Here is a 12,600-nt window from a genome sequence, read left to right on the forward strand (position 1 = left end):
AAGCGTTTAATGGAGATGTAGCACTTGTGAGAATCTGGTCGGAAACAGACAAGGATGTTAAAAATAATAATTTGTCGAATACTAATTGTTGTTATGTGATGTAAGTATTCCTTGCTGCCAGCGAGCTATTCATTTTCTACACCTGCTTATCTCAGTGCTGGGGAACTGATAGCTACTAGGCGGGAGGCAGGGTACACCCTGGTCAGGTCGTCAGTCCATCACAGGGCCAACACAGAAACACAAACAACTATTTACACCCACCATCACTCCTAGAAAGAATTTAGACATGCCAGTTTTGTCTGGTTTTTTTGTATGTTTTTTGTTGGTGGGAGGAAGCTGGAGGACCCACAGAGAACCCTGTCTGTTTGCAGAAATATACTTTCCACTTGTTTCTAAAGCACAAATCCACACCTCCACCTGTCCATGTGTTATTGCTGGATATAATATGGAGTTACCAACTGCTGAGGAAGCCTGAACATATGTGTCAGATGCTAACAGGATAGAGGAGACAGCAGTCTGAGCTGGCGCTGTGAGTTTATATGTCTCCCACCTGAGTGCTGCAGGTAGCTGCTGTCTGCTCAAAGACTGCAGCTGACAAATATCCAGAGTGCAGTAAAACAAGACAGAAAAAAATAACGCAACAAGATGGTGGGATACCTGCTGAGACACACACCAACCACACACTTGTAGTAGGTCAGGATTAGTTTGGTACGAGTGTCTTTGTTGCTTTAAGGAAAACTGCTTTTTCTGGTTTTAGCGTCGGCATATTTTTGTACTTAGAACCTAAAGCCGTAATTAATTTTTCATTAAATATGATTAAAGTAAAACCAAGTCTTCCTGTCCTATCTGCCAGCAATATCAGCTTTCAGGCTTATTTCTTATAGACGGATACAAAACCTGTTCGTTTTCAGTCCAATCAACCCTCCTTCCTCCATTTCCTTTCTGTGCTGTGTGAAGCTACCTCCGCCTGGCAGAATCCACCATATGTACATTAATGCAAGCACCATTATGCTTCTCCCTACAGCTCATTTGTATGAGTTTTTAATTGTTGCAGGATGCGGCCGTCGCATGTCGGCAGGTGGTGATTTGTGTGAAGTGAAATGAGCGTTTAGCAAGGCACCGTCCCGCCCCACGACTTTCCTCTGCCAACAACCATCTTTATTGATTCCAAACAATCTGCCACGGTGGTGCAGACGCACAGGGGGAGGGGCGGAGAGTTGGGCCCAAGGAAAAGAGCAGTTGTAAGGGAAGAAATGAGCTACAAAGAATATCAACAGGAAATTGGGAGAAGGCCCCATTTTTATATAAAAGCCTCATCTGTCACAAAGGGGATTGTCTTTTCCTCTCTTCAGCTCTTTGATTTGCTGCCTGTCTGGGGCTCAGTGTCTTCTTCCTCCTCCTCATCCTCGTTTCTCTGTCTTGTTGCTTCACTCTACAGGATGGTGGAAAAATAAACAGATGGAAGAGTGAGGGATAAAGAGTCAGAGAGAGGAAGGATGTCGGAATTCAAACTGAGAGAGGGGGAGGGAAAGAGGAGGGGATAAAGGGATGAGAGGATGCAGTGCCGGCGGTGAGATGGAAGGATGGAGGGAAAAGAGGGATGGAGAGGCTGATGAACTCATCTAGAAGCGCTCTGGGTTTTTTAATAAGCAGCAGACTGTGAAGCTTCTCTCCAACCAGTCACTCTGAATAATGAGAGCAAGAGACACGCGGGATGAGAGGATGAAAAGACAACGAGACTCATTATCTTGCGACCAGTTTTCATCACTGTCCCGTCAGTAATCGCTCTCTCTTTCCCTTCTCTCATGGACTCAAACAGTCCTCAGCTCTGTTTGAGATGACAGATGAAGACCAATTAACGCTAAATGTTTCGGTAACTTGAAGGCTGATTCCCTGCCATCTTCCAGAACATACACTGATAATCCTGTTGGTCCGAGAAATTACTCACCGCCCACGGCCCAGCAGCACACCTGTGTGTGCCTGTGCATAATTTCAGTACTTCCAGTTGCAAACGCTTGTGTGAAAGTGGTTATAGATGCATCTGTGTTCTTATTTATTATCTAATATGAGATAACAGTGAACTCTCCAGCATTTCTTACTGAAAAATCCTTCTAGTTGATGAAAGTTGCAGCAGACTAAAGAGGATTAATGGGGTTCTGTCTCGGCAACATGCTTTAACAGTAGATCATATTTCTATTTGCTTTTGTCCCTTTTTGCTTCCTTTCCACAAATAATAAGCCAAATTGCTTGCATGTTATGTTTTGCTGGCTCATGCGCTGTGCTTCCTTTCTCATTCAGATTCTGCTGAAAGCTGTTTGTATGTGAAATGTGGTAAATCTGGTCATTTGCGGTTGTTTTTACTGCAGCAAACTATCTTGATTTGGTTGTCATTGTGTTGTGTCTCAGCTGTTCGTTGTGTTTAGGCATGCTTGGGCAGAGTTTGAAAAGATTATTTATATGCAGATAATGGTACAAAATGTCAGCTGTTGCACAAGGTGACACAAAACTGAGTTTGTGCAGCAGACGAGTAAATATAAAGATTTATCGACCGAGCACTTTTATAAAGCAAAGAAGTGCTTTACATTAAAGTCTTTATCTTGATAAAATATGTGCAACCTGACAGCTGCATCGTCATCGATTAGATTATTCCCCAAGTAACATTTGCTGCTGATGAAATAAAGAATAAAGAGATGACCTGACAGGAGGGATGGGACATGCTGCAGCCTTCCTCTAAAAAAGGTTAACCATGCTGAACACCTGATTTTGCTTATTTAAAATCGACTGTTGAGTTGCTGCCTGTATTTTGCTGTTTATTCAACCTATTACTCTACTGTCTGTTTAACCATAAGCTGTTTACACCAGCATCCTGTTGCTCAAATTGATTGTGTTTGTAATCTTTAGCTGAAAACTGATCATTAAACCAAAATAACAATGTCAGCTACATAAGGCTCAATGTCAATGATATTCCCACTGGTTTCATCATGATTAAGACTTATTCTGCTTAGTAAAGAATAAATTTGAGAACAGAAACTTAAAAAGATTTAACTTCTTTTTCAGCTGTGGATGTTTTTTGGGGATTTTTAGCTTTTTTACAATACAGGAGACTTTCATATCTAGGCTGAATGTTTTCATAGCATTTCACTTCCTAACTTGCTTTGGGTTAGGACTGGTTTGAAATATAATATATATTTAGATTTAGATGGTACACCATACGTTGTTTGATGTGGACAGTAGCCAGTATCAGTTTGAACCAAAAAGCCTCCTTAAATTATATTAACATGTTATTGTAAGTATATGACATTGTAATAGAAAGATGTTGGGTGGTGGTTGGAGGACCTGTGAATTTTTGCCTGTGGCCCAGCGAGATTAAATCATCTATTTATTGGCAAGTTCAACTTTGGAAGGTCAACAAAGGGAACTTTAGAGGTCCTCTGAGGTTTTCCTGAGCAGGGAAACTTTTGCATTAACTTGCACTGTGCTTTATTGTACAATTTAATTTATTATTATTACCATTATTGTTATATAAATATTGTTTACTTTAAGAACATAGTTTTAATCACTTACAAAATAATAAAGTAGTAGAGCAAGAATAAGGACAAACAAAATAAAAAAAGAAATAAGTGAGCTACAATAAGGCTTGAAAAGGTTCACAAAATTGCCTTCCCCCCCCCCTCTCTCTTTGGCCGTAAAATCCTGCAATTTTATGGCTGAATGACTTGTTGTGGACCACGTAGTTTCATGGACTGCTTTTACTGGACCCCTGCTGGTGTAACAGCATTGATTTTCTTGCCGTATCATCTGCGACTGACTAGAGTATGTCTTTAAACATAAATTGCATTTACAGTGGGTCAAAACTAAAAAGTAACTCATTGAATCTGCAGTCATTGCTGTAACCTGTATGGTGGACTTCATTTAAATTTCAAGAATCGTAGCATTTAGATGCTGTATAACATGTCATGTCCTGCCCACAAGATGGGTTTTTATGGTCCATGTTAATGGCTGATAACTCAGCACTGCGTTTGTGTTGATGTTGCTTCATTTACCACCACAGAAAGGGCTAACAATATGCACCAGTGGACATCCATCCATCCATCCATCCATTCACTTATTGTCTCTCTTAACCACTTGTTCTAGTTAAGGTTTGTGGGGAAGCTGGGGTCTTTCCCAACAAGTCTTTTCATGTACAGTGGGAACTAACATGACGAGCTCTTGAGCAAGGAGCAATATGTGACAAGTTGGGAATGACATTGCACAATCATGCCTGTTGAATTATTTCATTATTTAAGGTGGAATCTTTCATAAATTTTCCAAAAGAAAGAGGAAAGTTAAGTGATGATATAATGTAAACTTCATCCCAGTCTTGTAAGCCAAATCTTTAAGTTACTTGTTATGACGTTTATACATATTGACCTGAAACATCCCGACACCTCCCCAAAACTAAACTCTGCAGTTACATTCTGCTTTCAGTGCTTCTGTAATCAAGCAGTCTGCATCCGATCACATCTTCACTGTTATACCTTCATTGTCCAGTCCTTTTAAACTTATCTTTGTGTGATCTTTGTTGTCCTTTCTGTTAGAAAGGACAACAAATCATTAAAATCTCTGTTTTGCAGTTTGCTGTGTAGAATCAGTGTCTTTCTGCAGGAGACTGCTATAGTCTGCTCAAAGATTTTATCAGTCCATGTACAAAAAATGTCATTCCCAGCTGGTAATATTTCATCAGACTCTGAAGTTTTATTTAAAGAACATCAGCCTTTAATGTCAAACATATTTAGTTCCTCAGGCTAGACTGAAACACTGTGAAGATTTTTACTTTTTAAGTAGTCAGAACGATATATCATACACATAATCTCCCTACCTGTGTCGACTGATCACTGATCAAACTGACAGCACCGCTGCAACATGTTCATCTTGTACATTGCATCTATTAAAAAAAGTGACTATTTTTGCCTTATTATCTCTGTGCATATTTTCTTAGCTTCAGTTCATAAATTGCTTATTGGATTTAAAGTATAGTTCAATGATGAAGAGTCCAAAGTTGTTGACACATTTTATGTAGGTGTGCATAATTATTCGAATGTTTCATTAGCTCAAAATAAATGAGCCTAAAAAGCAAAATTTAACTGACAAAAGTCAATTACTGTAAATTACCATTTAAGTGGATGCAGCACTCTTTTTTAAAGCTTAGCTGTTGGTTTGTGACACTCAAACACACACATTAAGAGAAAAAAAACTAAGAGAAATTCTACCTCAACCTTGCAGGAGCTGTTTATCATTCAGGACAACCAGAAGTGAAGTCTAAAATGACCATCCAGAAGCACATGTGTTCAGAGACAGTATATTTGTGAAAGAGGAAGAATCATGATCGGGTCAAGGAACGGCATTTAGTGATTGTATCAAATGGTGGTGGAATATGAAGTATTTGGCATTGCCAACAAAGATTTTAGATCCCAGAAGACTTGTGGAAGATTCTTAAACCTGACATTCAGTCACAGTGAAAAAGTTTGGTTATGAGTCCAGCAACAAACAGATGTTCTGTGAACAGAAAGCTTATGACATGAAACCAAGGTGCACTTAGTTATAAATATGAGTTATTATAATCCATTTTGTAATTAATTTAGTTCCAACTCTAAGTAGCTGAATTAGTTGCTTAATAATTGTACCCCTTCATATTTTCCCATCAGAAGGACAAAGCTCACTTTGCTTTTTAACAACCAAAGTTACAGATGAGTGATCCTTTGGATTAGCTGAGGACGCTGTATTTCTTCAACAGTGAAATTAATCCTGAGGAACAGAATTGGCATAATAATAGTGCATGCAGTGTAAAGTGCGACGTGTTACGGTTGTGCTCATGCACTGGGCCACAGGACAAATATCACAAAGATATTTGATTGCAAAGTGAGATGAAGCAGAAACTAATCAGTGTGAATATCTGGACTGGTATTTTACCGACTGGCTTTGTAACACCAAAAGCTGCTTCTATCCTCATCAGTACTTGCACTCTGGTCCTCTGGTTTCGTCAGAGCTCTAATCAAACAATAATAACGTCTTGCATTCAAAGTCTAGACATATCCTCATTTAAAATAGTATAATGTCACGACAGGCCTCTTTACAATTTGATTTATATAATGCAGAAGGAGATGAAGGAAAGCACACTGATGAACAATTGTAAGGAATTTGGACATAGCTGGCCTCTGAGTTGATGAAGAGGTAACACTTGTGGCTTATTTACTGTAATCCTAATTTTTTTTTTTTTTTTTTACTTTGATTTGATAAAGACTCCCTGTGTAAAGATTCTGCCACGACATAATGGTTTTTCAGAGAGAGTTAACAAGAATCTGTGATGCACATTTCTGAGTAATCTCTGAGACTTTATTCTGTTAGACATGAAATAAAACTGTAAAGCCATGCCTCTCCTCTGCACTAACTGCACACAGATAAGCAGATAAGGATAAAAATCAATAATTATCCATTTGGCATACAGCATCGTCTCAGACCTGTCAGTTCACAGAAAAATTAACTGAAAATACCACAGTCAGGATGCTGGAAAATGGCTGCTAACCCAGTACTAATACAATTTTTATTTGATTCAGGTAACTCAAAGATATGAGAACTGTAAGTGCACTGTAAAATCTATTGATGCTATTAAAAGCTACAGTATGTAATATTTACTTTTTAAAAACCATTCAGAACCCAGAATATGAAGAAATAATTCAGATAACTTGCAAAAATCATGACATTAGTCAAGTTTATTTATAAGCACATTTAAAGCAATAGACATTTACCAAAGTGCTGCACAATTTAAAAACAACATTAAAACAACAACAAAAAACATATAGAGAGACAGGTACCAGAAAAATAACAGAAAAAGCTATATGTCAAACAATTCAAGTTATAATCCATTGACATTATCAGGACATATGCACTGACACATGCAGAAGGAGGGTTGGGGATGATGGAGCGCCTGCCCCTTAGTGCCCTTTTGTCCACAATTTTATTTATTTTTTTTTTGTATGGGTGTGTTGTTTGAATGGTTGTTTTTTTTTGCCCAAAATAACATTTAGATCTCCCTTCAGTAGGTCACTTGATCCACATAGACAAGAACCCACTGCCCTGACGTGCCCTGCAGCGAAGCAGCTATAAGGTAGTCTAGAAAACGCAGGAGGGAGGAAACAGCTGATGGTGTGTAGGTTTTACAGCAGTATTTGCTTGTGCATGGCGTATTCTTACAAGATGACTGACCAAGTGAAGTGAGCATCCCATGTGTGTGCGTGCATGTCTGACTCTGGACACACTCCTCCTAAGTTATATCCGCTACTTAACCCCACAGTGTGCTGAGGGGAAAAGTATGTCAGGCTTCTTTTTGTTTCTATATTTAGAGCCCAGTGCTAAAAGTGTCACTTTTTTGCCAGTTTCAAGTTGTCTGTCTTTGATGTATATCAGTACTAATGTTTACCAGGCAAACAACCTTTTCCTTGAAAAAAAGTGTTCATGTTCTGTTTCAGAGCAGTGGGTTTGGCTTGCATCCTCTATTGTTAAGCCTAAAAGCACTGTAGTCTAGCACTGGGCTCATCGTATGCTTATTTTGTGATGGACAAAAGTGCATTACAGAGATGTATCATTTTACTGTATGTTGCGGTCTTGTTGCTGTGTTTTCTGTTTCTAGAGGCAATGAGGCCTGTGATGAGTTATTTCACCTAAACTATGCAAAAAGTACATACATATTTACATCATTATTTACTTTTACAGTATAAACACAAAATAATCTGGAAATATTTGAATTTAGATTTACTCAACTTCTCATTTAAACATAGAATTTACACATAAAATATGATAGGGATAAATATAAAACATAACTTTGAACCTCATTGTCTTATGCAAAGTGGAGCATCAAACAGAATAGGAGCACATTTAAAAATATGATTTCTAGATAGATTGAGAAATGACCCACTTCTTTAGGAGGTGTACTTTACCCCATTTATGTGTATGTGTGATTTATGTACATTGGATTGTAGTTCATCAATCAGAGATGCCTCGTAGAGAATGGTAAAACTAATGCGAAAGGAGCTGATTGAGGCTGCACACTGCACTGCTCCAAAGATACGAGGTGTGGACGATGACTTGGTATGCTGTTATTCCATGTTACATTCTTTATGAATATGGGTTGCTGCAATTTAGCCAGTTAAATTGTAAGGTCAGTTTCTTTTTAGTTTTATTTAGATTTGTGCTCCATGTGTCCTTTTTAAACTCTGAGTACCTGCCGCTCCACAGCCCGCTGCAGGGCTCTGCATTAGCATGCTAACTAACAAAAATATGTAGCAATAACAACACCATGGAAGACACATCTGTAGGATAGAAACTAGTATAGATAAACAAATAGGTAAATAAGCAGACAAAAGAAAAGCTAAAATAATTTTGCTGTGAGCCAATATGTATGGGAGTGAAATTTAGTTTCTTCTAGAAGATTTTTTGTGTAATAAAAAGTACTTCATGCACTGCTTATTCAACTCCAAACCTTTTTACAAATTCATTATTTTGTAATATTAATTTCAGAAGAACCAGATTGTAACATGTATCATGTAGAGTCAGTGCACATGCTTTATTGCTTCATGTTCTATACTGCTGGCCTGTGGTGTGCTTTCCATGTATTCATCAATGCCTTGAATGTTTTCACAACTGGACTGATATAAAGAAAAAAACAACCATTAGGATTTGTCAGGTAGCCTCATCCATCAGTTCAGCATGCTGTAGGCGCAAACAGCTAATGTCCTCAGCATACTGTTTGCAGCATTGCCTGGTGTGCGACCTTTAATTAGACTTGAGTATTTCCAACAGTGCGCGTGCTTCTTTCATGGAGACTTTCCTGCTGTGAAGCACACATACGAACAGAAAACTGCAAAGAAAGTCTGAACCTGACTTCCACCAGATTTCCCATCATTCATGTCTGACTACCACTTACAATTCTATCTACCTTTCATTCATGCTGGAACACAGGTAGGGGATGAATGAAACTGTAAACTCAGCAATGGCTGTGCGCCTTGGCAAATGACTGCTGGAGAGGAAAGTGACCAGATGACCAGCCAGCAAGCATACATCTCTTACTGCCCTCATGCTTTCTCACAGAAATGATTGCTCCCCCCTCTCCCACAGTCATCAGACAACACAGCACAGGAGGTGTGGTCCCTGCTACTTGTCATGATATTTTCCATGTTTTCTCAGCAGCTGCCAGTGTCTTCTGCTATGTGTAATACAATTTAAGAACCTTGTGAATCAGTCAATGATGTGACTCAATCATAATGAGATTAATTTATGGTCATGCCTGATATTACAGCAAATACAACCTTCAAAAATATCTGACTGCACAATTAAAATACCGCGGCTATGAGAATAGGAGAAACCATCATAAGCAAATAATAAATATCATTTAAAGTATTTTTATGGTTTTTATACAGGTTATTGTTAATATAAACAATGGTCCTGCTAAGATAAATAAATAGCTGCATGTTCACTCTCAATGCTTTGAGGGTTAAATGCACTTAGAGAGCCGATTTCTGTAAGTGTGACCTTGCAGAGAACAAGCTTGTAAGCTGCGACCACATAAGGGGATGCCGTTGGACTGAATTCTGCTGTGTACTCATGAATATATGTATATATATATATATATATATATATATATATATATATATATATATATATATATATATATATATATATATATATATATATACACATATATATATACCTGACATATATGTATATATATATATATATATATATATATATATATATATGTATGTGTGTGTGTGTGTGTGTAGATTTAGCATTGTTAACATTTTTCTGCATGCAACATAATGCTTAAATGCCTAAACGAACCTGTAGTATACAAGCATAGAAATCTACAGTTGTCACTTACGACTCAAGATATTAGAGTTCGGGTTATCCTACCTTTCCAAAAAGCTAAGCTTTGAACTCACTTTGTAAAAAGAGCAGGTTGATGTATTTATTTCTTCTGCGTCATCCTTAATGAAGAAAGATAATCAACAACATAAATGACCATTTTCAGCATACAGTTGTGCTCATATGTATTCATACTTAAAGAAAAGGCTAAATTTACAACAGTCACTCAAATAACTGGAGACTTAAAAAAAGGAACAATAAATAAAATTGGCGAAAATAGAATTTAGTAATATAAGACACTGTTTTTTCATTAAGTTGAGTTGAAGAAACAAGAAATAAACAAATTGGTCCTGGACAAATTAGAGCACTTTTCTGTTGAACAGTGGGAGAAAATACCTGTCAACGGATGCAGAAGTCTGACTGAGAGGAACAGAAAACACCTGACTGTAGCGGAAACATTAAAGGATTGTTCAACAAAATATTAGTTTATGAGTGATGTAATATGTAATAAATTCTCTTATTTGTTCGTTTTTTAAAAAAAATATTTCTATTGAGCGAAGAATTAGAATGAAGATTTAGAAAATAAGGTAATGATTTTCAACAAATTTTTATTTATTATTACTTTAGTCAATTTCAGCTTGTTTTACAGGCAGCTGTTTTTTTTCCTTCTTTAATGAAAGGGTATGAATAAATATGAGCACAACTGTAAATACTTCATCACACTTAACCACAGTTATAAACACTGCTGCAGGTGTGTGACATCAGCGTTAATGTTAGCAATGTGATGGTGCATCATTAGAAAACAAGCAAGTCACCTGAGTTTATTTATATTGTAAATAAGTGATCTTTAAGAAAAACTCAATCCCTTTCCAAAATGGCAGCTGTACTTAAAATAATAAATTTGAGATAATATTAATTCAGTTTATGACAGTCCAAGTAACGACTCTGTTTACGCTTGTATTCATCACAAAAAATCATTCAGATGCTGCAAAGAAGAAAAGAATATTTCACATAAAAGTGCTCCTTCAGTATAAAAATATGCTTCATTTCTCACATTGTATTCAACTAGTGACTCATCTTCCACCACACTGTCTCTTTAGTGAAGACAGTGGACCTGAAATAGTGTAATGAGGTTTAAGAGTCAACAGTCATCTGTGTTTTGAAAGAGTTTGCATACTGCTCACTCTGCAGTTCAGCCCACGGTCTATTTTTACTGTGCAGTTTAAATGCAATCGAGTATGGTTCAGGAACAGAACAGCATCTTTTTGTCCGTACTGGGCATCTGTGATGTGGAACACAGGAGAACAAACCTGGGGAAATTGTTTACTCTCATTCTAATTAAAAATCAAATCCTTTCAGCTTACAAAGACTTTGTGGTTTGTTGAACAATCGACTGATGCCAGCTATTTGGAGAGCTGATATGAAATGTTTTTTTTTTTTTAAGTCACTCGAGGCTGCAATACTTTACAGGGATGGAATAAGAAGTTATATTCAAAGATATGAGCAAATGGCAGAGAGGAAAGTTTCATTTGTAGGATTTTGCTGCCAACACTTCCACCCCACTGCAGAACCTTGTGGTGGTAACATCATGATCTGGCTGTTTTTGAACACTTTGCAGACAACAAGAGGAGCATAAATTTAAAATCTTCATGAAAGATTTAAACAGAGGAAAGTCAGGGCTGCGGCTCAACATCCTGAAGCTTAGAAGATCATTGCTTTGTTTATTCATGTCCTTAAGAAGACTGTTTACAAAACTCATCTCAGAAATAATAATATACTAAAACAGTTTTTGTAGAGAGGAATCATCCGAAATTCCTCCACATCATTATGCAAGTCTCGCTGGCAGCACATTTAATGAAGGTCTTCGCAGCTGAAGGAGGTAATGCATGAGACCGAGTTCAAAGGTTCACACCATCTTACTAATTTAGACAGTGAGTGATAACTCAGTTGGACAGAAGTACAACTGCTTGTGAGTTTTCCGTCAATTCAGACGGTTTCGCTCTGTTTATATTTGTCTTAGATGAAGCTCAAACTGCATTATGAGTAATCCACTGAGAGAGGAAGATGATTCTCAGATCACACAAACATTTACTCGCAGCTTGATGAATAAATAACAGATACTTGAATGTAGACATTAACCGAACTCCATTAAAAAATAACTTTACAATCTTGTAACGATAGTAAAATAAAAAGGATTCTGTAACTATTCCTCCAGAATTGATAGATAAACGTCTGGTATTTACATTGTATGATTTGTATTAATCATGGAAATCAACAGTTCATCTTTGCTGCTTGTTTTTCGCACTGCTTCCAAGTAATAAAACTTTGAACAGGAGAAGCTACCTTTTAAACACCTACCAGGTTCATGTTTAAATCTACAAAGTACTCAGCTGCTCACTGTGCTGCGATCAGACTGATGACAGAAGATTACTGCTCATGCTGAAGTCAGGCCGCGTTACAGCCGGTCACAGTAACTGGTGGGGCCCTGCTTGTGAAACAGTTGTGGTATGGTATTCACTTGTGTGTTTGTTTGCATTCAGTATTAGTGAAACATTTCAAGACTTTGAAGGCTTTTCTCCTCTAAGAAAATTGCAAATGGGCAGCAGCGGCCAGCACTCAGAGACGATGAGGATCCTGCAGTCAGGGGATGTGTGTGATGTGTATGGATGAGGGCATGATGGAGGGAGCGAGAGAAGAGGGAGG

This window comes from Telmatherina bonti (assembly GCF_933228915.1).
Source record: "Telmatherina bonti genome assembly, chromosome: 12".
In the NCBI taxonomy this organism is placed as follows: Eukaryota; Metazoa; Chordata; class Actinopteri; order Atheriniformes; family Telmatherinidae; genus Telmatherina; species Telmatherina bonti.